Source organism: Octodon degus, unplaced genomic scaffold (assembly GCF_000260255.1).
Source record: "Octodon degus isolate 3935 unplaced genomic scaffold, OctDeg1.0 scaffold00133, whole genome shotgun sequence".
NCBI lineage: Eukaryota > Metazoa > Chordata > Mammalia > Rodentia > Octodontidae > Octodon > Octodon degus.
This window is the reverse complement of record NW_004524709.1, coordinates 3000138-3026993: the sequence shown is the minus strand read 5'-3', so window position 1 is coordinate 3026993 and position 26856 is coordinate 3000138. Positions and strand designations below refer to the sequence as shown.

The 26856-nt window shown below is 41.5% G+C and overlaps 1 protein-coding gene and 2 pseudogenes across 1 annotated transcript in view; 2 read left to right on the top strand and 1 right to left on the bottom strand.

The window, feature by feature from the left end:
* Positions 1-366: 366 nt before the first annotated feature.
* On the top strand, positions 367-1833 carry LOC101562128 (annotated as a pseudogene).
* A 4615-nt stretch (positions 1834-6448) lies between these two features.
* LOC101571398 lies at positions 6449-22459 on the bottom strand (annotated as a pseudogene).
* A 711-nt stretch (positions 22460-23170) lies between these two features.
* Positions 23171-26856, top strand: part of Upf2 (UPF2, regulator of nonsense mediated mRNA decay) — a 132911-nt gene continuing 129225 nt past the window's right edge. Inside the window, exon 1 of the mRNA XM_004641272.3 lies at positions 23171-23253. The gene's annotated coding sequence lies outside the window, so the exon portion shown is untranslated. The remainder of the gene's footprint in view (positions 23254-26856) is intronic.

Below are 26856 nucleotides of genomic sequence, written 5' to 3'. Positions count from 1 at the left end.
ACAAGCGTGGAGCCCGGCCCACTCTCTCAGATTAAAAGGCTCATGGAAATATTGCCATTGCTGGATGCCTGGGACCTTTAGGAAACCTGGTAGTATGAGAGGGACTGAAACAGCTGCGGATGTTCCCTGGAACCTGAGCCGACTGATCCAGATTCTCCTTAATTTTCAATGTGCCATTCTGCCTTTCAAGATACCTTTGTATGCAGTCTGTCAGCTTTTCAAGCAGCAACAGAGGGAAGATTGGAGAGAAGATCACTGGTGTTTGCAGTCTAGAAAATAGCCCTTTGAAGGGGGTGGGGGCCGAGGGTTACAAAAAAAAAAAAAGAAAATTGCCCTTAGTGAGGAAGTCTCTCATTGTCATTTGAAATGCTGAGGAATTAGTTACGAAGGAGACTTTTTTCTTATCCCACTAAATACTATTTTATGATTCTTGTTTTAGCCCTAGTTATGTTCACTGTCTTAAGAATTTGTTCCGAACTTGAATTTGTAAGCCTCAGACACTTGGAACTTGTTGGAGAGAATCCTAGTAGGAATATAAATTGCACCAAAATATTACAGTGATGTAGATTAAATTCAGAAAACAAAGCTTGAAATGCTAACAGCAAAATTTAGAAAATGCCCTTGGTGGACACCATCTCATTATATCAACATGACCAGCGACTGCACTTCTTTCATCAAGATGCGCAAACATAAAACAGAACACTTTAGCAAAGAGAAGATAGGCTTCCTGACTGCATATTCCATAGTAGTTCATCACAAAACTGAAATGCTTGACAGGCTTCTAAGGGCCATTTATATGCCTCAGAATTTCTATTGCATCCATGTGGACAAAAAAATCAGAGGACTCCTTTGTAACTGCAGTGAAGGGCATCACATCCTGTTTCAGAAATGTCTTTGTGGCCAGTCAGTTGGAGAACGTGGTCTATGCATCATGGAGCCGGGTGCAGGCTGACCTCAACTGCATGAAGGATCTCTACAGAATGAGTGCAGGCTGGAAGTACTTGATCAATCTTTGTGGGATGGATTTTCCTATTAAAACCAACCTGGAGGGCTGGTGAGATGGCTCAGTGGTCTAAAGCACCTACTTAGAACAAGCTAAGCCAAGCAAAGCACAAGGACTTCGGTTCAATCCCCCAGCACCATATGCCCGCCCGCCCCCTGGTGGGCTGAGCTGGCCACACACAAAATAAATAAATAAATAAATAAATAAATAAATAAATAAATAAAAAATATAAAACCAACCTCGAAATGGTCAGGAAGCTTAAGTTATTCATGGGAGAAAACAGTCTAGAAACAGAAAAGATGCCATTCCATAAAGCAGAAAGGTGGAAAAGGCGTTATGCAGTCATCGATGGGAAGGTGACAGACACAGGGACCCCCAAAACACAACCTCCACTCAAAACACTATTTTCTCAGGAAGTACCTATTTTGTGGTCAGCAGGGAGTATGTGGGCTATGTTCTGGAAAACAAAGATATCCAAAAGTTCGTGGAGTGGGCCCCTGGATGAGTACCTCTGGGCCATGATCCAAAGGGTCTCTGAGGCCCCAGTTTCTCTGTCTTTGAGCCACAAGTATGACCTGTCTGACATGCAGGCTGTTGCCAGGTTTGTCAAGTGGCAGTACCTCAGAGGTGACGTTAATGAGGGTGCACCTTATCCCCCCTGCACTGGTGCCCATGTGCGCAGCGTGTACAATTTTACAGCTGGTGACTTGACCTGGATGCTGTGCACACACCACTTCTTTGCCATGGACACCATGGATACTGACTCCTTTGCTATCCAGTGTTTGGATGAGCATCTGAGGCAGAAAGCCCTGGAGGCCTTAGAACACTGATCACAGCAGGCAACTGAGGAACAATAGAGGTGCACAGATTGTACCCCTCCTTTGCCCCACAGCAAGCATCAGAACCATGAGGGATCCTCTCTGTGATGAGGACTCCACACTTCCTTAATTATGCAGAGCACAGATGGTTAGAAATGTAATAAGAGGGGCTGGTGAGATGGCTCAGTGGTCTAAAGCACCTACTTAGAACAAGCTAAGCTAAGCAAAGCACAGGTACTGCGGTTCAATCCCCCAGCACCACATGCCAGCCAGCCCCGCCCCCTGGAGGGCTGAGCTGACCACACACACTAAATAAATAAATAAATAAATAAATAAAAAGAAATGTAATAAGGGTACACATTCACCCTGGTCAGCAGAAGGGAGTAGTGAGGGTGACTGGGAGCCCAATAGAGGTAGCAAGGTATTGGGGAGAGGGGCAGGGAGGCTGGAGAAGAGAACACATAGGAATCAACCTCAGGAACTGGTTAAAAAAAAAAAAAAACCCTCAGGGATTCAACACAGTTAAGTTTTGACTCATACCAAAATTATTTTGAGAATTCAAATATGACAGTTTTCATGATCTGAATAAATTTATAGCAACAAATGATAAAAAAAATTCTAATAAAAACAAAGTACAATAAATTTTATGCTATGTCTTTCACTTCAATAAGTACAGAAAACAGGGTTGGCCAAGTAGCTCAGCAGATTAAAGTACCTGCAAGCAGATGTAGGGCCCAGGACTGCTATGCCGCCCCGCCCCCAGGGTATGCTGAGACCACAATTAAAACTGGGTGTGGTGGCGCAAGCCTGTTATCCCAGCACTTGGGAGGGAGGCTGTAAACAGGAGAATCACTACATGTCCGATCTAGTAGTAAGACCCTGAACATCCTGTAGACCCTGCCCTAGAATACAGGAAAAAAAAAATAGTAAAAGGCAATCTTGATGTAAAACTTTTCTAAGCAAACAAGAGCTTTTATAAGCTTTTGTCTACATTAATGTAGAAATAATTAGTATTTTTTCCATACATTGGTAAATTCTGGACCATTATTTACAAGACTGACACACTTATCTACCACTAGCACCACACTATTTTAATAAGTACTGAATTCAAAGATGTCAATGTCAGTTTCAGATTGCTTTAAGTCATTTACCTGTAATAATTAGCACCTGGTTGACTTAACAATTCTATTGTAACAAAAACAATCCTATTCTATACTTGCACAGTACTTTAAACTAGACAGTCTATTAATAAACATTATCATATTTAATTCTAACAGAAGTGAGAAATGAGAAGCATGGATTTTGTGCTGTTGTATGGGTATGTGTGTGTGTGTGTGTGTGTTCAGGACACCTGCGTAGCTGTAATTTAACTGCTCAACTCAGAATACCAGAACCCAAGTTGTTCCTTTCAGCAGTGCTCTTCTGCTACCTATGACCAAAAAGCTCTGTCCAATGTTACTAAATTTTTCCTCCGTTTTAATTTATATCTATGGGGAAATAAAGTGAGGGAGTGATCTCTTTCACTTTCCAGTACTGTACCCAGAATGTCAACCTTACACAATTCTCTGTCACATTAACCTTCTAAATTGGCAGTGACCAACAAAAATTAGATGCAAGTCACATATGTTATTTTAATCTGGCAGTTACATTAAAAAAGAGAATCAGGTAGAATTAAATTAATAATATACTGTGTCAAATTAATATGTAATATATATATATATATATATATATATATTTTTTTTTTTTTTTTTTTTTTTTTTTTTTTTTTGCGGAACCAGGGATTAAACTCAGACCCTTGCGTTTGCCAGAGAAGTGCTTATTCTACTGAGCCATCTCTCTGGCCCCTTATATTATTTTAATATCTAATAAACAAAACATTTGTAGAAATTCGCATTTCTGGGTTATTTACTAAATCTTTGAAGTCTGTTATGGTATTATTGTACATCTCCATTAGGATGACTACAGTTCAAACGCTCACTGGCCATTTCCTACCTAGTGGTTTCATTGTTGAATAGTGAAGTCTTAAACATTCACTAAAATCTCCTGTTATTTCTTGCCAAAACAAAAAGCAGGTTCATGTTTATAACCTGTGTAAAGTCCTATTCTTGACCCTACTGCAGGCAGACAGAAATATTGTGGGTGGGTGGGTGGACAGGGCTAGGCCCCCAGAAGGAGCCAGTATGGAAGACAAGATGCCTTGCCACTGTGGGTGAGACAGACACTCCACTTTGTGGGCCAGACCTCAAGACAAAAGATCAAACAAATGCATACTTCCTTAAAGATAAGCATCCAGGATTGATATTCTAAACAGGTCTCTATCACCTTGAGGAAGCAAGGAAGAGTCACTAACCCAACCCCTAATGGTTAAGCATGTTTTATATTCTTGCCCACTTGCTGCATGACTGGCTTCCCCATTTGGTCCTGGATCTAATCAACTTTACCTGAGCACTTGTCCTCATAGCCTTATTTGTCCCATCTCCTTCCCACCTAGCGAGTTCCTATGTTCTCCACCTTAGACCCGTCTCATCTCATGGTTTTCCTGTATAAAACTTCCTTAAAAGGGCTGCTGAGATAGCTCAGCAAAGCACCTGCTTAAGCAAACAGGGATCCCTGGCACCACATGCTGCACTGGCCCTGCCCCCGTCCCCGGGGAGCGATGAGCCACCAAGACTTGGCACAGTGGCGCATGCCTGTTATCCTAGCGCTGGGGAGGCTGAAAACAGGAGGATCACTGTGAGCCCAGGCTGTACAGGTAAGACCCTGTACACACACACACACACAAAAAAAAAACCCTTAAAAAGAGATTCCTTGGCAACCCATTTGAGTCTTCTTCTGTCTCTCTCTCAGATAGAAGCTTTCTTTTCCCCACTCTTCTGCTCTTAACCTCCATTGTTCCTAAAATTCATTCTTTATTCTCTGGTCTTACAGAACACAAACTAGGCCTGGATGTTTTTCAGGTTGGGAGTTTCATTCCCCCATATCACTAGCAAACTAAGTAGCCTCAGGCAAGGCTTAGCCTAAGTCCGTTTACCTCAGTCTTCACATCTCTTACAGGAATTGTTAAGTTGCAACCTATTCTCTGTTCAAGAATAATATGTGGAGGGGCCTGGGAGATAGCTCAGTGGAATAAGCATTTGCCTGTCAAGCGCAAGGGCCTGAGTTCAATCCCTGGTTCTGCAAAACATAAATAAATAAATAAATAAATAAATAAATAATAAAAATGATATGTGGAATTTAAAGAATATGGAGAGCTCTCCTGAGAGCCAGAAGGTGACAATCTCAGTATTCCCAGGGCTGTTCCAGTACAGTTCAGTTGTTTTTTTTTTCTTCATGAGAGTGGGTTTTGCTACGCAGTCCAGGCTGGCCTTGAACTTGCAGTGATCTTCCTACCTCAGGCTCCCAAGTGCTGGGATCACAACTGCGCACCACCACATCAAGCATCAGTACTCTGTAAAATGGAATGGGTAACAAAAGCCCTACCTTTCTCTTACAACTGCCAATTTCCATAGGGTAAAACAAGTTGGTTTTAATTCTTTACATCTTACGTAGGCTATTTCACCAAATGCAGTAATCAAACATATTCTTTCTGACTAAGATCTTACACAGTCCAAGTTTGAATATTCTGCAAGTAATTACTCTAGTACTGTAGCTGATAGCATTCTTCTCATTTCCACCACATAGTTCAACTGGCTACTTAAGCAACTTGAGATTGAACTCTTTCAGTTCCATCCCTGTCTTGTTTCCTTAAAGATCACACTCAAGACTGAAGATGTAACTCAGAGGTGGAGCACTTGCCCAGCATGTGTGAGGCTCAGATTGGATCTTCTACATCCCCAAAACAAAAGCAAGGACATAAAATAAATATCACATTCAAGCTTTAAAAAACATGACAAACTGGCAATTCTTGGCAATCACTGACCATAACTCACTCAAAAGTAAAAATAAAATAAACTTGAAACTTGTTCTGAATGATCTAGAAGTTTCTCTAGGAATTATTTTTCTTTGTGTGTGTGTGTGTGCACATGTAGTTTTACTGTAACAAAGCAACTTGTACACTGTGAACCTTGAAAACTGCACATTACCTTCTCCTTTCCAGTGGGGGGGGGGGAGAATATCAAAATAAACCAACAAAATGACAATAGAGGATGTCAATTCCAAATAAGACCCTATAGGTTCTGCTGATTCTCCCACTGAGTGGCAGGGCTCAAGTTATCATTAGGAGAGAATTTTATCTTAAAAGTGTCACCTTAAACTGCAAAGATGTCTGTTAACATTACAATTAAACAAGCTGAAGGAGAAACCATGTTGTCAGATCCCACTTAATCCACCCAAACATCTCAAATCCGCCCTTCACTGATCTTCTCTACCCTGTTTTTTAAATCTTTTTTTTTTTAACAAGAAAAAGTAGTCAGGTACATGTTGGTAAATGCTAACTGTCCATATCCACACAGTGCAATCTCTGAGCCCAATATGCAGAAAGAGGAAAAAAAGCTAGAATTCTATGCACTACTACACAGGGGCCAAAGACACTCCAGTTTCCAGCAGAGCCAGGACAGCAGAGAGTTTTCTTTTTTCCTACAGAGCCTGGTGGTGTTGATTCCAAAAAGTTTGTGGACACAGAAGGGGATCAAAATGAATTGAGAACAAAAAGCTGTAGAGATCCTTTCCTCCACTGTATTCTGCTCAAGGTTTCTCCCCTGAAAAATAAGTTGAGAACCATGGTGTTTGAGAAGATACTTCAAGAACAGGGTGACTGAGAATGGAGACACACACACACACAGCACCACAATTTGTCTCCTTCCTCCCCTTCATCAGCTCCTTCACCTTCATCCTCATCCCCTTCTTCATCAATGTCTTCCAACCCTTCCTCTTCTTCACCATTACCATCACCAACATCTTCTGCTTCCCCTTCCTCACTACCTGTATCAGGAACCAAGTAGTACAGCAATGGGTTTGGCCCAAAAGCATCCCTGAGGACCTCTCCTAACGCATCTGCGCCTGCATCAGAATGGCCAGTAAGCCAGGAAGAGAAGCTCTCAGGTTCTTCACACTGTCTCTTTGTTCCAGTGGACTCCGAAGATGTGTCACCACTCTCATTCAGAGGAAATTTCTTGGAGAGAGCTTTATTTTTGAAGTAAGGACTTTCGTCAAAATAAAAATCTATTGTGTAATCTGATTTTATATCTTCAAATTCTGTCACTTCAACTCCAGTCAAATAATACAATGCTTCTTCCTCCCCAAGAAGTGCAGACAGTTGTGGATGGCTAACAAGTGTTGTTATCCAAAAATATGGGAGTTTGCTGACCAATTCTGACCTCTTTTGAAAAAATGGTTGGCAGGGTTTGTTATATTTCTGTCCTACTTTTGATACCTCCTCATTGGCTTGTTCATTACGTCTACTTCATTTCGTACTTAACGTGTTACAATGCTTCTTGTTCCTTTTCTAAGGTTCCTTTGGCCCTATCATGGTTCGAGTTGAGCTACTTTTTACTGACTTTGGCCACTGTTGCAGATATGGTGCTGTTCAGTGGTGAGGGGAACAGGGAGAGGCAGAGAAGGGAAGGCGAAGGGGACGGGGGCAGCTTCTCTCACACTACACATGTACACAGGTACCTGCTAGGAATTCTTTTTTTGACCAATATACGTCTTTCTGTGTTGTACACCAATAGCACTGTAGTATAAATAAGATCTTCCTCTTTCTTCTAGAGTGGTATAACTAGCTAGTTACTGACCACCAAATGAATGCTCTCACCCAATTCTCAAATGTTGAAGACTAGAGAATATGACAACTGAAAAAAGCTTCAATATGAATCTAAAACTGGGGGGCGGGGTACAGGGATTAAAAACTTCAGATTTTTGGACCAAAATAAACCTTTAAAAATACAGAAATATACGAGTGTAGTGGTGTATACTTGTAATTCCAGCACCTAAGAGGCTGAGGCAGGCAAATCACCATGAGTTTGAGGCCAGCCTGGGCTACATAGTGAGTTCAAGGCAAGTGTGAAATACATAATGAGACCCTGAGACTCAAAAATCAATCAAATAAATAAATAAATAATAAGTATATGTACATTAATGTTTCTGTCAGTTACTTATAAAGTAAAATACTCATAAAATAAAATAAATGGATGCTCTAAAAAAAATCAGAGAAACCAATTAACCACCAAACAACCCACATTCTGCAGCCTTGTTTCATATACAGATGCAATGTAAGTTTCTAGAGACCTTGTAGCCATTTCTATCCTCTAGAAAGAGAAACAGTGCCAGCTTTTATACCTGCAATTAATTTATAATCCAAGAAAGGAACAATGCAGTGGAAATTCCAAGCAAAAGACAGTAGCCTTGAATCTAAACTTCATATCTGCCATAAAATCCTAAAACCCAGGCTCTTTTCCCAAATGTCACCTCACTTTTCTCTTGAATGTGCCATCTCCTGTCAGACCCTCCAACCCAGATACTCTTTTTTTTTTCCTCTGTATTTTTTTAGGGAAGGGTCTACAGGGTGTCCAGGATCTCATTACTAGATCCGACTCCTAGTGATTCTCTTGTTTACAGCCTCCCAAGTGCTGGGATTACAGGTGTGCGCATGCTACCATGTCTAGTCTCAATAGCCATCTCAGCGTGTCCCAGGTCTAGCCAGCACAGCAGGCCCAGGGATTGAACCCCCAGCCCCTGCCTGCTTGCAGGCGCTTTAGTCTGCTGAGCTATTTGGCCAGCCCTCCAGATATTATTCTTCCTCCCCCTCTTATCTTCCCAATTCTGACCTCACTTCAAGAAAGTTGTAGGCAAATGACACAGTCCCCAGGCTGAGCATAAATGTCCAAAGCCCAGGTATACAGAGGAAGTCAGATGACACAGGTAACTTATATAGGCTGAGAAACTGAAACCCCCATTTTACAGAACATCAGTTAAAAACAAGGAAAAATACATGTTTTATCACAAGGGAGACTAGGAGAAAGGTTAGCTTAAATAATACAGTACAAAATAATGGTTTTGTAAAATTGGGCAGTGCAGCTGAGTCTGAGACAAGCTGCTGCTATGCAGTTCAGTCTGGCTTTGAACTCACTAGAGAGCCCAGACTGGCCTTGAACTCAAATCCTTTTGTCACAGCCTCCTGATGCTAAGGTTACAGGCTTATTTCACCACAACTAGCTTGTAAATGCTCTTATAACCATTATAAAATGTATTACTTAAAAACAAACACAGACTTCTAACTACCAAGTTGCTCAGCACATAAAGATCTTCAGAATCAAATGAAATGCCAATATTTTCAGAGGGGTCCAGCCTGTCACAAATAGTAATTTACTTCTGCCTTGCAGTAAGCAAAGGAGCTTTTAAAACTATCTATTTTGTCAAAGGTCCAGAGGGGTACATACAAGCATTTACTTCTGCATCTTACGGTAATGTTTTGTCTGGGAGACTTTAATAATGAAAATTTTGTTTAACTTTTGGTTTTGCTTTATTTTGGTCTAAGGAGTTCTTCATTTATTTAAGCAAATGCCTTCCCTTCATTTCTCAATCTTGGCAGTCTACTTCTTTTATGATATGTTTTTTAAAAGTTGATATTCAAGCAGCTTAACACCGGAACATGTATGGTATGAGTAATAGTGAAGATCCAGGTCTTCAAACATTACTCCACATATATTTTACTTATAACTGTCTTAAAAGCCAACACATCCTCCCATGAGCACTGATCACTGCCTATCTTTCACAGGCCTTTTCACAATTTTAACTTTCTAATCACCTGGCCGAGAACAGCAGTGTCATTTATTTTCTTTTTTTCTTTCTTTTTTAAAATGTATTTGGGGCTGGTGAGATGGCTCAGTGGTCTAAAGCGCCTACTTGGAACAAGCTTAGCAAAGCACAGGGACTGCGGTTCAATCCCCCAGCACCACATGCCAGCCAGCCCCGCCCCCTGGTGGGCTGAGCTGGCCACACACACACACACACACATAAATAAATTAAAATGTATTTGGTGCAGGGTCTCATTATGCAGCTCGTAGTGATCCTCCTCTTTTCAGTTCTCCCAGTGCTGGTATTACAGGCCTGCTCCATTTGCCACCCATGGGTCTTGGTGGCCAGCTGGGGGTGGGGGGTGGTGGGGTGTTAGTGCCCAGGATCAAACACCAGGCTCTGCGCTTAGTCCACTGAGCTATCTCACCGGCCCAGTAATGTCGTTTTCATAACCTCATCTAAGATCAGATCTCTTTGATGTTCCCTAACAAAAAATCTTCACTTTTTTTTCTTTGTTTCACTATTGGGGACTGAATTCAAGGCCTTCACAGTGAGCTCTATATTCCCAACCTTTTAAAATTTTCTTTTGAGACAATCTCACCAGGTTAAGTAGCTGAGACTAGGCTTCCATTTGTGATGCCTCGCCTCAGCCTCCCAGAGGGCTGGTATTTTGGGCAGGCACATACTTTTAACTCTAGAATTGAAAGTGAAAGGTTAGCAAGGTCAAAGAGACAGATAATGCCCCAGTTGTCTAAGACAAGAACGAGCTGCCCCTTTCTCCCAACCAGCACGCCTTGTAGCTTGCACATTCCCTCTGCACGCGGCCTTGGAGGCTTCCCAAGAAATGTGTCCTTGGGTTAACCCGGGAGTCTCAGAACTTTTCTCTTCCCAAAGCCCCGCCCCGCGAACAGCTAATTTAAGTCCCTTTTATGAGGAAGGATTAGGAAAGATTTGCCCTCCTCAAACCGGGTCAGCTGGGGAGCGTGGAAGCTACGCAAACTCTGATCTCAAGGACCTCCGACTCCAGACACTAATAAGGGACTCCCGACGACACCCCGGCCCCTCCCGTCCCCACGACTGCGCACCAGGCCGGGCTGCCTCCCCACAACAGCAACCCGCCCTACGGTCCCCATCCCCGACCTGGGGCGCACGCCAGGCCGCCCGAGGCTCCCGGGCTTCTTCGTCTAAAGCTGCGGGCGCCCCTCCAGTTCTGACAGCGGCGCTCGGAGCAGGGGACGCGGCAGGGAGGGTCTGGCCAGGACTGGCGCGCAGGCCGCAGGGCAGGACAGGCAGCGCAGGCGGAACCCCTGGCGCCGCGCGGGGCGGAGCGGGCAGACCAGCGTCCGCTCGGAGGCCGGAGCCGCGCCCCAGACAACGCCCCCGCAGCTCATTGGCCGAAGGGGAGGACCTCAGAGCCAATCCTGGGCTCCCGCGCTGGCGGAAGCGCCTACCGCGGGTTTGGAGCGCAGCGGTGGCGTCTTCCAGGCGCAGAAGCGCATGTGCTTGTTGGTGCTGCAGTCTCTCACCGTAAGACTCGCTGGTCACCCCTCTGCGGGCAGCTGGAATATAACAGTGTAGATCATCTTACAGAAAGGACAAAACAGAAAACGCTGGAAGAAAAGAACATTGTGAAAAAGGAAATTCAAATACCATGGCCTTTTTTTTTGGTTTTGGAAACAAGGTCTCGCTAGGAAGCCTGTCCGGCCTCCTGCCTCTCAGTGCGGGGATTATAGTCCCGTGCCACTGCACCCAACCTGATTTTCTTTTTTTAAGAAAACATTAAAGGTGAAAAAAGGAAATAAGAGAAAGAAAAAGAGTCCTGAAAAAAAGAAAAGAGTCCAGATAAACTAGACATGGATGTTTACTGCAATGTAGAAATTTTTTTTTTTTTTTTTTTTTTTTTTTTTTTTTTTTTTTTTGAAGAACCTGAGATTGAACTCAAGCCCTTGCACTTGCCAGGGAAGCGCTTATTCCACAGAGCCATCTCCCCGGCTCCATGTTTAGGATTTAAAATCCTCACATGGTTTATCTCTGAGCTTAAAAATTTACACAAAATTTTATTGCACGATTCACCTTTTAACTTCTCTAGTGTGGGGGGAGGGGCGGGGGGATGAGGTGGACCCTTTACCAGTCAGCTGTCAGTCCAGTCTATGGAACTGTACTCAACACGTCTGAAGTCACACCTGCGAGCCCAAGATGTCTCCCTTATTCATTCAATGAATACTCCTACAAAGCCTTCAGTGGGGTTCAGGGATTAATATACAGTGCCCTGTTTCCAGTCCAGACTGAACACGGTATGATAAATGGCACAAGGTGAACGTGTGCAGGCACTCTTCAAGTACAGAGCCCTGCTTGCAATAGAGTTTCAAGTCCCTCTCATGAGAGGTGAGGAGTCAAGCACGTGGACAAAGAGAAGGGTGGACCTAGGGGAAAGCATAAGCTCAGAAACCCAAGACAGCCAGTTACATTTTACACTGCACTTCGCTGGCTTGCTTATTCACAGAGACATGGGTTTTAGTTTCAGAAAATAATGTAAATACTTCAGAATCCACCAAAATGGTCTGTTTTATTTGCTGCATCTTAAATTAAGGGCTAATAGTAGCACTTATATAGAGTATGCATATATATGTAGTTCTGTTGTGATACATGCAGCTGAAGGTCACGGTGGAACTAGCGCTGTGCTGAACATCAGGCTACTCTGTTCTCATTCCATCTGTTCCACTGATTTTTGTGTCTTTGGAAGGGTGAAATCCGTTTCCTCGTGGTCTACATCACCTTTAAGGATTTTTAAAGTTTTTTATTATTATGATTATTATTATTATTCTAAAGCTTATATAAAAAAGAATGGATGCGCAGGGCACAGTAGTGTACATCTGTAATCCTAGCTATTTTGGAGACTGAGGAAAGAGGATAAAAAGTTTGAGGCCAGTCTGGGGAACTTAGAAACACCTTGTTTCAAAACAAAAGTAAAAAGGGCAGGAGGTATAGCTCAATGGTAGTCACGTGCCCACCTAGCACATGGGAGGCCCTGAGTTTAATACCCAGTGCTTGGAAGAAAAAAAATGTCTACTGGATCACGAGATAAGAGCAATATGGCTTCTCTGGGAGCTACAACCCCCAGAAGTACCACCAGGGGGGAACATTATGGTTTGTGTCTCGTTGTCCCTGCTGAAGCCTCCTGTAGTCAATGGGGTGGTTTTATAAGGAAGGGAGAGAGGCTTGCTCTCTCTGGCTTCTGCCACTGCTGACACTGCCCTTCCCTTTCTGCTCTTGTTGCTTTGCTGTTTTCTGCCACCATGAACTTCTGCCTTCTGCTATGTGCTGCCCTGCCTTCGAGCCAGCCAAATACGGCCTGAAACCTTCACACAACTGTGAGCTAAATAAACCTTTCCTTCCTTAATTCTGAATGTTGGGTATTTTGTCCTGGCAATGAGAGAAAAGTAACTGAGACAGTTTCATTAGGGGCTAAGAGAGTATAACTGTGCAAGAGTGGTGCTCGATACCTGCAAGACCCTCTTTTCATCTGGCTGGAACATTATACATAAATTTAAGATGGGAGCAACTCATACCAACACTCCAGCATCTGCACGCTGGGCCTGGCCCCACTTTCCAGCCCAGCACTGGTCCCCAGCACCTCTGCCAACCTTCACTCACCTGCAAACAGAGCAGAACCTGAGCAGTATCCCCTGCCTCGGGCTCCGGAGGGCCCCACGCAGGTCATCCACTGAAAGCTGATGTGGCCAGAGCTGCAACCACACAGCCCTCCCAGACCAGATGCTACCCTTTAAAGGTTCTACCTCCACCCAGCATCACATGTCTACAGACAAGTATGTTACAAAATCCGTAAACAACAAAGCAGCCTATACAGGTAACAGGAAAAACTCGGTTTTCTAGGGTCTGTGGATAAGACCAGGCTAGTGAAAAGAAAATGTTTTTCCTGTAGTATTCTTTTTTTTTATGTACTCTAATTCACTCCTCTGTTGCTGACCCTGAACTTTGAGATAAGATTTATGCAAAAGCTTCTCTTCTTCACCCATGTTTCCAACACTGGCACTGTGGCACATTTTTACATGCAGCATTCCATGCTGTCTGGGGCTTTTCTGGTACATGGTGCAAGGCAATCTGTGGCACCTGACTGAGCCAGCAGTGTTTATTGTGAATAACCGTTCCTGATCCAGAAATCTGAGACACCACCATCATCACACACTAGCTTTCTGCCTAGGTTTTGGATAATTGCTTACCTCCTGTAGAGTGTTCTTAGGTGATTTTGTCATGTTGTGAACACCCTGTTTACTGACACAAACAAGGACAGGACCACCATCTATGTGGTCCCTTGTTGACCCAAGACTGTCACACAGTGTCCTGTGGCCCTGTGTTTTCTCCAGGAGTTGGTGGTATGTCCTGACATCAGGTAGGACTGTTCCTCTCTTCTGGGCTCTTTCTTTTCCAAATTTTCTCTGTATTCATGTTTGTTTAGTTTTCTACTTCAATTTTGGAATCAATATGATCAGTGTACACGCACACACACAAACAAACAAACACACAAAGTGGAGAATGTAGTAGTGACACAGAAGCATGAGGAGAGTAAATTTCTTGAAATGAATCCTTTAGGGAAGAAGTTAATATTATTACCCTATTACACCAGTTGACCTCATTGCTTACTGGTTAATAGAAATTCCTTAAAAAATGACTACTTTTTTTTCTTCTGGCTAATACTAGGGTTCTTCTCTTTGTCATTGGGCTTTATGTCCTCCATTATAAAAGCTTTATATGAAAATTGGTAACTACTGACCCCAGAAATCTTAAGAAGCCCAGATACAAGAACATCCACAAGGAATCTCCTGGAGTGGCCTTTGACTATCATGATGCCTTTGGTGACACAAGGACAGTATGAAAGTTTAAGAGTTTTTAGTACTTATGACCCCCATCCGCATGAGGGTGGAGGAGAACACAACATTTTGATCAGGGAGCACAGCACTTATAGAGAAGGGGACACATGGACCCATGAGATTTTTTGGGCCAAAGCAGTATCCAAATTGGTCTCCACCAGCTGGAGCCATTCTTGTGAGGTATGGTATTGGAAACTGTGCCAAGCATTTCTGCCCATATGAGAAAGGTAAACTTAGGATGCCGAACATCATAAAATTATAAGCACTCACTACAGGAATATATTGGAAATAGGGATGTAGTGCAGCGGCACAGCACTCTCCCAGAATGCACTGGGTTCAATCCCAAGCAGTGACAATTATACTTACAAAAGTATATGAATACATACATACTGTAAGAAATATTAATTTATAATGATTACCACTGTTATTTTAACCTATTGTTTTATGGGAAATTAGACCACAATTTAGTTTTCTGAAACAACAAACACATTGTTTCAATTTTTGCAGTTAAATACACCAGACAGCTTAGCTCAAGGGCTCTGGATCAAGGTCTTTCAAGAGGAGGTGTTCACTGCTGAGATTTTGATTCTGTTTAAGGTCAGTTGGGAGAGAAACAGCTTCCACCTTCATTCACATAGTTGGGAGAACTGAGTTCTTTACTGGGTGTTGGTTAGAAGCTTCCCTCATTCCTTGCCATGCAGGTCTCTCCCTAGATTGTTTATAAGACAGCCAACTTTCTTTCCTCCAAGATGAAGCCATACTCTGAACACTGCCATTAACACTCATCACATCTGTGATATCATGAAGAGGTTAGCCTAAAACTCCAGCCTATACTGAAGACTAGAGGTGTTCAAGAGGGCATGAATAGCAGAAGGTGGGAACAAATGGTTGAGGACCACCTCAGAGGCTACTACCCCCTCATGCCATGTTTAGCAATATGTGAATGAAAGGTGTATGGTCTTCATCCTTGAGTTCTGTCATACACTTGCTCAAGTACTTCTCCCTCAGGCTGCTACACCTGTTCCTTCTGTTTCTAGTGACTCCTTTATCTGCCATCTTCTTTTTCCTGGTTTTCCTTGTCTCTGTGCATTCTCTCAACAAGTATATATCATGATTGTCTAGATTTCTCATCTGTGTTCTGTAAAATCACTAATTATCTCAACCAAACCTATCTTTTCAGGGCCAGGGAGATGGCTCAGTGGAATAGTGCTTCCCTGGCAAGCGCAAGGGCCTGAGTTCAATCCCCGGTTCCATCAAAAAAACAAAACCTACCTTTTCATTTTCTGAATTCCCATAGCATATAAAGGCAGTGACATTCTGCTAAGATTTTTTTCCCTCTACTTTCCTCATCTCCCCCAAAATGAAATCTTTTAGAGCAAGGATTGTGTTTTCAACTGTGTATATCTTGGTACACTTTAAGAGTCTTGATTCTAGCATTCAATCAATAGCTTAGTGGCTCAGGTACCCTACTATACCTGGTAGAAGTTTTGCTCACACACTGGAAACCCAAGGACAAGTGCAGAATGAAACCAGTTAAATGGGATAATCTTAGCTAGGCTGAGTTTATGTATATGAACCTTTGAAAATGAAGTAGAACTTAGACAAGCAAAAACAGGTCACGAATGAATAGTTCAAAGTCAAAATTAACTATCTTCTATACTTATCTAGTGGTATTGCTTTAATTTTCCTTTCTCTTACATCACGTTGTCACAATTGTGATAACTTCCATGCTTGCTTATTGTTTCATTATACAGTATTTTGGATGTGACTCCTTTAGACAATGTCCCAAATGGGTGAAACCTCATCCCTTTGTTCCCTCCCTTACTTTGTTTCTTGAACCACTGAGTCGATGCTGGTGCCACTGACTGGGATCAGAATCTGTATAGGAGGAATAAACTCGGAAAACAAAGAATTTTTTTGGATATCTGAGCTGTATGTGTGACAGCAAGCAGAGGATATACCTTTTAGAGATTCAGAGGCAGGGTAGGGTTTATAATGTGTTCAACGTGTAGATGTTGTTGAGATTTTGGGTATGATTGTGATAGCTTTTCTTTTTGTGCCATCACTTTGTCCTGAGATCCTAGACTTGTATGCTGAAGTACTAAAATTTTTGAATTTTGAGAAGAAAAGTAGTTCAAGCATTCCAACACTCTGGAAGCTAATGCGGGAGGATTGTTATGAGTTTGAGGCCAATCTGGGCTACAAAGTCAGTTTGAGGACAGCCTGTGCTACATAGTTAAGACTCTGTCTCAATAAATAAATAAAAATAAAAAAAGAAAGGCAAATGTAGTTCTAGCAAAAAGTAAAAAGTAGTTAGCAAATTTTTGAAGAAATATGGATGGCTTTTAGGCTTGAATACTAGTTTTGCCAGTTACCAGCTATATGACCTCTAAGGTCTTCAGCTGTAAGAGGTAATATGTGTCTTAGGAAAAGCTACTGCCGGGTTGTAACTAAATTCTTCCAAAAAATTTTTTTTTTAAATTTTGCCTCTGCTACTTAATAGCTGGGAGGTTGGGCAGGTTTCCTAACTTTTCTACCCTTCATTTTTCTCACCAGTAAGATGAGCTTAACAATTGTACCTGATTTATGTAAGATTTAAATAATATGATTATTTAAATATTATTTAATAACATGAGTATAGATTTAGCAGCATATTGTCCAACCCATGTAGACATCCTTATTTTAGCTTTCGACTTCTTGAGACAGTCTTAAAGTTACTATAAAGCCCAGGCTAAACTTGAAGTCATGGCGATCCTCCCACCTCAACAGGAGACTGCTGCTGAGGGCAAGGATTGGTGTGTGCTATCACACTCAGCTCTTATTTTACATATATGTGTCTTGTTAGAACTAGGTTATAAAATCGTGTCATCCTTATTTCATATTCTATGGCTACAGGGATATTTGTATTCGCATGTATACGATACATTCTTTTTATAAGGTGGGAAAACATCCTAGAATTATATATATATATATATATATATATATATATATATATGCGTCAGACACACCAGACCTGAGATTCTACTTTCTACTTACTAGCGGGAAGATCCTGAGCATATTATGTAATTATGCTAAGGTTTAGTTTCCCCTCTGTAAATGGAGAAAATAACACTAACAAATAAAATCATTGGGTGGATTAACACCTGACACACATTAAGATAAAGGCTCCTATTTCTATTTTTATCCATACATCCAACTTTCAATATTGAAAAGCTCAATTAGCTTTAATACAATTCACAAAAACAGATATGGAATCCTATACTTGTTTAATTAGGGTTTGAAATATTGCTTGGCAAATAAATATGAAACTACAGGCTATGATTTCCTCTCAAATCCCCTTTCCTGGGAAGTAGGGATGGGGGAGGGAGAAGAGAAGGAAGGGAAAAATAAAGCTAAAATGGGAAAAAGCTTTGTAAATAAGGAGGGGAATATAGGTTGAAATGAGGGAACAGGTACAGGGGAAAAAGAGGTACCAAGATATATATCATGTACAGTGAGACATTCTCTATGATGAATGTGACCATTATGTATATCTAAATTATACCAATAAACTTAATAATACAAAAAGCTCCTTTCCTTCTTACTCTAGTTTACACACTCTTCATTCAGCGCACAGGTTTCTCTCCCTCAAGAAAGCATTCTTTCATTTAGTGATCCTTGTAGCAAAATCTGAAGTGTCCTACAGTCCTAGATCAAGGATTAAGATACAGATCATACCTTTATGGAGCTTGTTTTTTGTTTTTAAATCTCATTTACAATACATTTGGTGAAGAGATTAATTCCAGGAATGTAAGGTCTCAATTTTTAAAAATCTACACTACTATACTCTGGTTTCTTTTCAGTTCATATAAATCTTTCACCTCTTAAAAATCTATACTATTAAGTGATCAAAAGTTTAGTTTTATGGAGAAAACAGACACAAACTTTTCCAAAAATGAAAAGTTAAATGATCAAAGATGGCTATGCAAACCCAGCTGGAAGCAGGGACCTAATTCAGTATGATGTTCAGTGGTTGTGACTAAATACTGGGTGGTTGTGGGACCTTGGAACTACCAAAGGGGTTTGGCAGAGGGAGAATGCCTTTTTTTTTTTTTTTTTTTTTCAGAACCGGGGATTGAACTCAGACCCTTGTGCTTGCCAGGCAAGCACTTATTCTACAGAGCCATATCCCCAGCCCTTGGAGAATGCAAGACGATTCATTTCACTGTTAATATTAACATTTGTTTTTATTATTTGTTTCTCTTTTCAAGTGTTATTATGTAAATATTGGTGCTATAGTACATACACACGATTCATGTCTAAATACAGTACATATTCAAATGTGGGAACACATGCTTTTCCTCCCTTTGCCCTATAACAATACACGATTAAAGAAGCATCATGGATGGATTTTTAGCTGAGAAGTGAGTAGATCTGTGTTTCATATAATAATTTCTCAGGTGAGTAGAGAACATCCTAAAAGCCATTGAGAGAGAGAGAGATGGAGATGACTAGCAATGGTGGGAGTAGTGTTGACAGAAGCCTGAACTAAGGTTGTGCAGAGGAGACAAGGAGGATCCAGTCAAGTTCTTTTTACATCTATTGATCTGGTCATAGAGGTGAACACCTACAACTGCAGCACTCTAGGAGGCTGAAGCAGGTGGATTCTGAATTTGGGGATAGTCTGGGTAAGTTAGTAACTTAGCTCTATCCTATTAAAAATAAAAATAAAAAATAAGCTGCAGATATAGCTCACTGCAAAGGTCCTTGGGTTCAATCACCAGAAAACACACACACACACAGAGAGAGAGAGAGAGAGAGAGAGAGAGAGAGAGAGAGAGAGAGAGAGAGAGAAATATTAACTGTATGTAGCTAAGGAATGGAGAGTGGGGACTATATCTTTGCTAACTAAAAGAATGTCACTAGAAAAAGCAGATGGGGGGACCAGTATTAAGTTCAGTATTAGATATTTTAGATCTGATGTATATATGCAATATTCTATTGTAGAGGTCTTATAGCCAGGACTTAGAAATATAGATCAGAAATTCACCATGAAGAACAATGATATGGCAGAACACTAACTTCTCACCACATACTCACAAAGAATATTGAGGCTGGTTATTTTTCTAGGCAAAATGAAAAACAAAAATTAGAACCACTTATATTTACAAACCTGTCATTATTAGTTGCAGTGGAGAAAACTTATCTTGCTCACCACATTCACCATTTTCAATCTTCATTCTGAAGTTCATTTACACAGCACAAGTTTCTACTAGTTGGAATAAAGAGTTTCAGGTATGTTGATTTCTAGCTAGCATGAAAGCAAATAAATGGTAGAAAGCTAAAGTACTAGTCATTCACAGCTCAAAATCACCCAGATTGTTTATTCTTTCCAGAATGGCTTAGTTATAAGATGCAGAGTATATGGTACAAACATTGTGCTGGGTGTTTTTATTTGAATTTACCTCACTCTTCTCAATGCCCTATGAAAAATTACTATCATTATCAGCTTGTAAGAATAAAAAAAACTCTGACTTAAACCAGTCAATGAATCCTAGCTCTAATAGCTAGTAAGTACTGCCACTAGGATTTGAACTCAAGCAGTCTAATCAGCTCGGGCCCTTTAGGTTTGGGGTGTGTGTGTGTGTGTGTGTGTGTGTGTGTGTGTGTCTACTCCCAGCCACTCAGCTTCTCAGAATTCTCTTCTACTATTTCAGTCTGTTCCCTCTAGTTGACCGACATTTTGGGGTCCTTCCTCACTGTCTTTTTTGCAACTTTTACTCCTAACAATCCAATAATTCTATCCACACTCTCACCCATTCCTCATTTCTCTTTTCACTCAGCTTAAACTTTGTGATCCTCCATTGTAATCACTGCTGCAAACACTTAATTACCTTAGGTTTCCATGTAAGGATTTCACCATTCCTCAGTGTCTCACATTTGCTCTTCTTTCATAATTTCCACTCTCTTGACATTTTCTTTGGTGATTTTACCCATTTTTATGTCTGTAAATAAAATGGCCCCTGACTCATTATGGTTCGGCATTTTCCTTTACAATGGTGGGAAAATTACACAGTCAGTAGAAACAATACATTTTCATCTTTGCTCCAGGTTAGTAAAATATGACATGATAATCTTTAGATGTCAGGCATTGCCTGTAAGATAATACAAATGTCCAATTTCTTGGTTTCTTTGGGATATACTGAGTGAAGAATTATCTTAGACCATATAGATAATAAAATACATAATATACCTAAAACATAAAAGTAACTTTTTGTTTTTTAGGCACAGTCTTTCTATTCTATAGTCTGAACTAGTCTCAAACTCACAATCTTCCTCACTGAGACTTCTAAGTGCTGTGATTATAGGCATGTGCTATCATGGCTGGCTGTCCTTTTGTTTTAAGACAAAATAACACAGCAAACCCAAGGGCTCAGGTTTGGATACACCTCTGTGTACTGTCTGGCTGAGCTAGGGTGTTCAGTTGGTTAGGTGCTATTATTAATTATACCTTTATAATATGTTCCATTTACAATAGGTCTGAGGATGCAACTCCAACATAAGCAGAGGAACATTTCTAATATACTATTTATGTTGATGCTCAAATTTTTATCTCTTGGCCAGAGGTCACCCCTATGTTCTAACTGTCCATTTGTTCTCTACTTGGGTAATTACATGTATGTTTTGGCTCCCTCCTCCCCCATGGTAGAGACGAATGCAGTCTTGTTTGGCTAGACAAGGGCTCTACCACTGAGCTGCACCTCTAGCCCTCCTCGACTTTCCAGCAGTTTTCTCCTTCATCTTCACATGATTTTTTTTCAAAATATCTGATAGAAAATGAAAAGCAAAAGTTGACTTGATTTAGGATAAGAATTTCTCCAGAAGTAAATCCATTGGAAGCAGTCAGGCAAAATGAGAATAGAAAATTTTAAGAAGGCCAACACCTACACTGTACAGTTTTGAAACAGTTCTCTTAATTATCAGTGTCACAGTAGGGCAATATCAGTCTTCCTTTTGTTAACTTTTAATAATTGACTTAATGGCGTTGTTTTTGAAAGCAATTTTTTTTTTTTTTTTTTTTTTTTTTTTTTTTTTTTTTTTTTTTTTTTTTGTGGAACCGGGGATTGAACTCAGGCCCTTGCGCTTGCCATGCAAGTGCTTATTCCACTGAGCCATCTCCCCGGCCCCGAAAGCAAATTTTTAAGTAAAGGAAGTGCGAACAGTTTTGGAGAGTAATTTGCAGGCTAAGAATAAATGAGACACAAAGCAATAAAAGAGACAGGGGCAAAACCTGGATTAAAAAGTGATCTAGTCCTGTGTGGTGGCATGCATCTGTTTTCGTTGCTTCTTGGGGCTGAGGCAGGAGCATCCCAAGTTTAAGCAAACAAAGACCCTGACTCCAAATAAAGAATAAAAATGGCTGGAGGTCTGGCTCACAGTGAAGGCACCCTTTTCCAGGCCCATCACATAAAGTGGGGGTGGGGTGGGTGTCTATATCTGCTTCAAGGGTTAAAGGTTGTGGCAGCATTTTGTGGGCTCAGCTACCAGATGGTGCACCCCATATCAAGCAAGAATGTAGCTTTGTATCTTTGTTCCTTTGCTTTGGACCAGGCAAAAGGTGACTGATACTAACATGTTAGGCCTTGTTGGTAGATCCAAGCACAATTTTGGTATAGGATACTCATTTATAAAGATGCCATTCGTTGTAAATGATGGCATAAACATTTTCTCTTTTTAAACAGGTGATTTCATCGTATTTATGTTATTATTATTATACTACTATTTTAGTACTGAGAATTGAACTCAGGGCCTCACGCTTACTAGGTAGGCGCTGTGTCTCTGAGCTACATTCTTGGCTCCTTCATTATTTTTAAAATTGGCTTGTTGAAATGGAGTATTTCTAACAACTGAATGGGAAAAGCCTCGATTCCTCCACACTCTGGGTTACTCTTTGGTGAACACTTGAAGCTGCTTTTGGAATTCCCACCCATGGGACTTTTTGGAGTCTTTAAGGGTACTCCTAAATCTAGACCCATTCCTAACCAGTTCTACTTCCTCACCAGCTAGATAGTTTTGATTCTCCAGTTTCTAAAATCTCTAAAGTTTTCCTCGAATTAGTCCAATCAAACTTTCCCTTTTAAAAGGATCTTTTCCTTAAGGCTCAAATCAGGAAACACCTATGAGAATCACGTGACCAAACTTGTCCTTAATGGCGTTCCGTAATTCGGCTATCACACCGCCCTTCCTCATCCCTCATTTGCTCTCCTCCGCCTTATTCTCACTGCCCTTACCCGCGAAGGAGTTGCGCCTGCGCATCACCAATTCAGGCGCTTTCCCTTTCCTGGTGACCAATCCACTTTCTACCTCCGGTCCTTGGGCCACTCCTCCCCTTTGCTAGGGGCCCTGGTTGGAGGGGCTGGCGGTGGTTGCTCTACTGCCTGCCTGAAAGAGTCGCATGTCTCACCGAGTGGAGAACTTGAAAGAGCCACTAAATGCGTAGAACGTATGTGAGATTTTTTTCTCTATGTTCTTCACTCCTCAGCCAAACTGTGGGCATTAGCGTGATGGGGGAAACGGGAGATCCGGTCCGTTTTCGATCTGGCAATCATGCGGACAGCTTCTTCATTTCCCCGTCCTTTCGCCCCGCCCCCACACGCAGCCCGGCCGCGCTGGTGAGTGGCGGGCGGAGGGCCGGCGGGCGGAGGGAGGAGGGGGAGCGGAGGGAAGGCGGGCCCTCGGCTGCGAGATAGGTGGGGGGAGGGGAGGGGAGAGCCGGAGCGCTGGAGTTGGTGCTGGGAAACCCGGGGCTAATGTTGACAACAGGCTCGAGGTGAGTCCCGGCGAGCCTCCTTCCCTTCCGCGCTAACTACTGGGAGGAAGCGGGGTTGGGGGGCACGGGCCTGGACCCTTACTCCCTGAGGGACCCCAGAAGCGACTCCACACCCCAGCTCTTCGGGGGCGGCGAGCAGTGGAGGACCGCGGTCCGGCGTCGTTCTCCTCAGACCCCTCTCTGAGAAGCGCTCCCCACCGCGGAGGCTCCGGTCCGGCGGGGACAGACATGGGGGGCAGAGGAGGTGCCCGTCCCGTCTGCTGGGCCGGGCCTCGGGGCTGGGTCGGGGAGTCCGCTGTGGCTGGGGGAAGGTGTTTGGGGGCGTGGAGCAGAGCGAGGGGAGGTTGGGGAGCTCTTTGGGAGTCGGGAGGGAAGCGAGGGTGAGGAGGCGGGGAGGCGCTTGTGTGGGAGGCCGTGGAGTGGGGAGAGGAGCCGGAGCGTCCGCGGTGGAGAGCGAGCGTGGGGCGAGAAGCTCGGGCTGGGACGAGGCGGCCCGCGAAGGTGGCTGGGTGCCCCAGGGAAGGGAGAGGGGTAGTAGCAGGGAGGCGGGTTAGGTGCGGGAACGTGGGCTAGAGCAGGAATTTGGGGGAGGTGTGTGTTGGGAAGGGTGTTTGAGTAAAATTGGGGGTGGTGGACACTGGCTCTTTGATCTTCCTTGTTATCACTTAGGCATGTTGATGCCTTAATTGCCTTCAGCAGAGGCTCCAAGACACTGTTGCTAGTGCTGTCGAGCTGAGGTGATCTCAGGACATTTGGTCTCTAGATGGCAAAGCAGAGCGCCCGTACAGCTTTAGGGGTACTCACTGGAGTGAGTGGACCTTCAGCTGTTACTCTTCGAGAACTTACTAATAGTGACGCATCGAACAAAAATAAAACTTTATTGATTTCATTTATCATAGTTTCTAAGGTGTTCGTAAAAATCGTGCGAATCTTCCAAAAAGCCATTTTTGAAATATGGTGAAATTTCAAAGTTTTGATTATGTTCTTCGTATGTAAGAACTTTTTGAAGCATAAAGACAAAGACTGGGAGATGCTCCTGTGCTGTTCTGCCCCTAGAACATTTTAAATAACACCGAATGAAAAGGTAAAAGCATTCTTTCACTCAGGAGTATTTTCAGAGCAGTCTAATTGTGATTTCATACATAGTCCATATGGTACTTTTCAAAGTAATGTCTCTAAAAAGGAAAAACTCTGCCCTCTCACTCAATTGGTATCTGTTCTATTCCGAAGTAGTTTTTAACTTTCTTTTGGAAGTTCAGAATATATTTAGAAAAGAAAAGAAAATATAAAGTTCAAGTGCCAGGACACTATTTTGGGAGGTAGGATGGTAGTTTTGAAGTATGGTTTCCCTTTAAAGGCTGTCTGAATATAATTGTATTCAGTAAAGTAATTTTTAAAAGCTAATTTAATTTAAAAGATAGCTAATATTTGTCTTATTTGGAGATACACACTTCTGGCTTTTACATGAAAAACTTGGAAACTTCATATGAAATACAGAATGTTGAGTAAAGTTTGCTTTTACTGAAATACGAATTTTAGTGCTTTTTTTTTTTTTTTTTGTGGTACTAAGAGTAAACTCAGGACCTCCCACTAGCAGGCAGGTGCTGTGCCACTGACCTATATCACCCGTAAGAATTTACCATTTTATTAAATATAACTTTGCTTATCTTTATTTAATTTAGGTATTACAAATGTTTGTTGATCTGAATCTTTGTCATATGTTTTGGTTTTTTGACTCTTAAAATCAGGAAATGTAGTGGAAAAGCACTCTGGAGTTACTAAATTAGTTGAACAGGTTGTACAGCTGGTTCCCACAGTGTAAAACTTGATAGAATAGATAAAATCCAATAGTCTTTCTAATTTTGAAAGTCACCTTATGATGGAATATTCAGTGTTTGGTGTTAAAGAATCTACATTTACCACATACCCCGCTCCATACTGTCTTAACTCTTGTCGCAAAGTGGGCATGGTGGCACTCAGGAGGTGGAGGCAGGAGAATTGTTATGAGCTCAAGACAAGCTTGGGCTACAAAGCAAGCCCAACACCAGTCTGAACTGCATAGTGAGACCCTAGCTCAAAAAGACCAAACAAAAAAAGAAGGTAGCAGTATCTCCACTTTATTGATGAATAACTTGAATAAATAGAAAACTTAAGTTGCTCAGTTCATAGCTAGCAGGTTGCAGAGTTGGGATGCTAATTGAAGTCTGCCTTCAAAGCCCATGCATGTTGCTTCTCCCAAGTTACTTGCTGCTGCTGAAGGAACCTTTAGATTTCTGTCACACTTTTGTTCACTGAAATTTAGTTCCAAATGTTCTTTGGATGGGTCCTCCTAGTATAATAATTAAATGATTCAAGGAAGGTACCAATGCCAAAACTTTACAGTTCTTACAGAGAATTTGCTTTATTATACTCTAGAGCAGCCCGGGAGATGGCTCAGTGGAATAAGCACTTCCCTGGCAAGCCCAAGGACCTGAGTTTAATCCCTGGATCCACCAAAAAAAATCACAAAAAAACCCAAGCTTTATACTGTAGAGCAGATTTTGTCTTCATTTGTACGTGACTTCTGCAGTTTATTAATATAGTAACTACTTAATTTTTTTGAATAAATGAATATAGTGTCATGAAAATTTGGGACTCCAGTGTGCTAATTATCTTTTATGAATGTCAGATAACAAGTAAATTGATTAATGTTTTAAGAACTTATATAATTTTATGGGGGGCTGTGGAGATGGCTCAGTAGAATAAGTGCTTCCCTGCAAGCACAAGGGCCTGAGTTTGATCCCTGGTTCTGTCAAAAAAAAAAAAAAAAAAATACAGTTTTAATTAAAATTTTTGTTTGAAACTGTAGTTTCTTATAACCCTAAAATACTAATTTTGTACTTTTGATGCTTCACATCAGAAATTACAAATTCTGTATGAATACTATTTTTTTTTTTGTACATGACTAACATTCCTAAGTAAGATTGTTACAACCTTAGATATTGTATTGTCTCCATTCATGTTGGCCAGAATCTGCCAAAAAGTTAAAAATGTTATGTAAATCTGGCTAACCATTATTAGGGACTCTTTCCAGTTTTTAAACTCACAGTCTTATGATTTGTCATAGTCAATGTCTACTATCAAGTCTTACATTTTGTAATTTGGTATTCAGGGTTCTTAACTTTCGTTAAGACAGTGGTTCATATTCCATTTCTTCCCAGCTTTGCAGGCTTGGTCTAGTTACTTGGTCAAGTTTCAGTTTACTCATTTATAAAACAGGAAACAGTATCCACTTTATAAAAATTAAATAAGATTAAGTGAGATAATGTACTTAAAATGTTTAATATGGTGAGTAGCTATTAATATACTTTAAATTTTTTACTTATTTTTAGGATGTGATCTTTTTAAAGATAAGTATTTAATTACAAATGGCCTAAGAATTAGTAATCCTACTTCTGGATAATATAATGCTAATCTGGTCTTCACACATATAAGTAAATAGTTTTACTTTTTCATGTTTTAACAATTTTTGAGTAAGAGTAATAGCCATTATTTGTGTGGTGTTCTACCATTTGGGTTAACAAAATCTTTGGGTGTCAGAATACCCAATTGCATAGAACATGG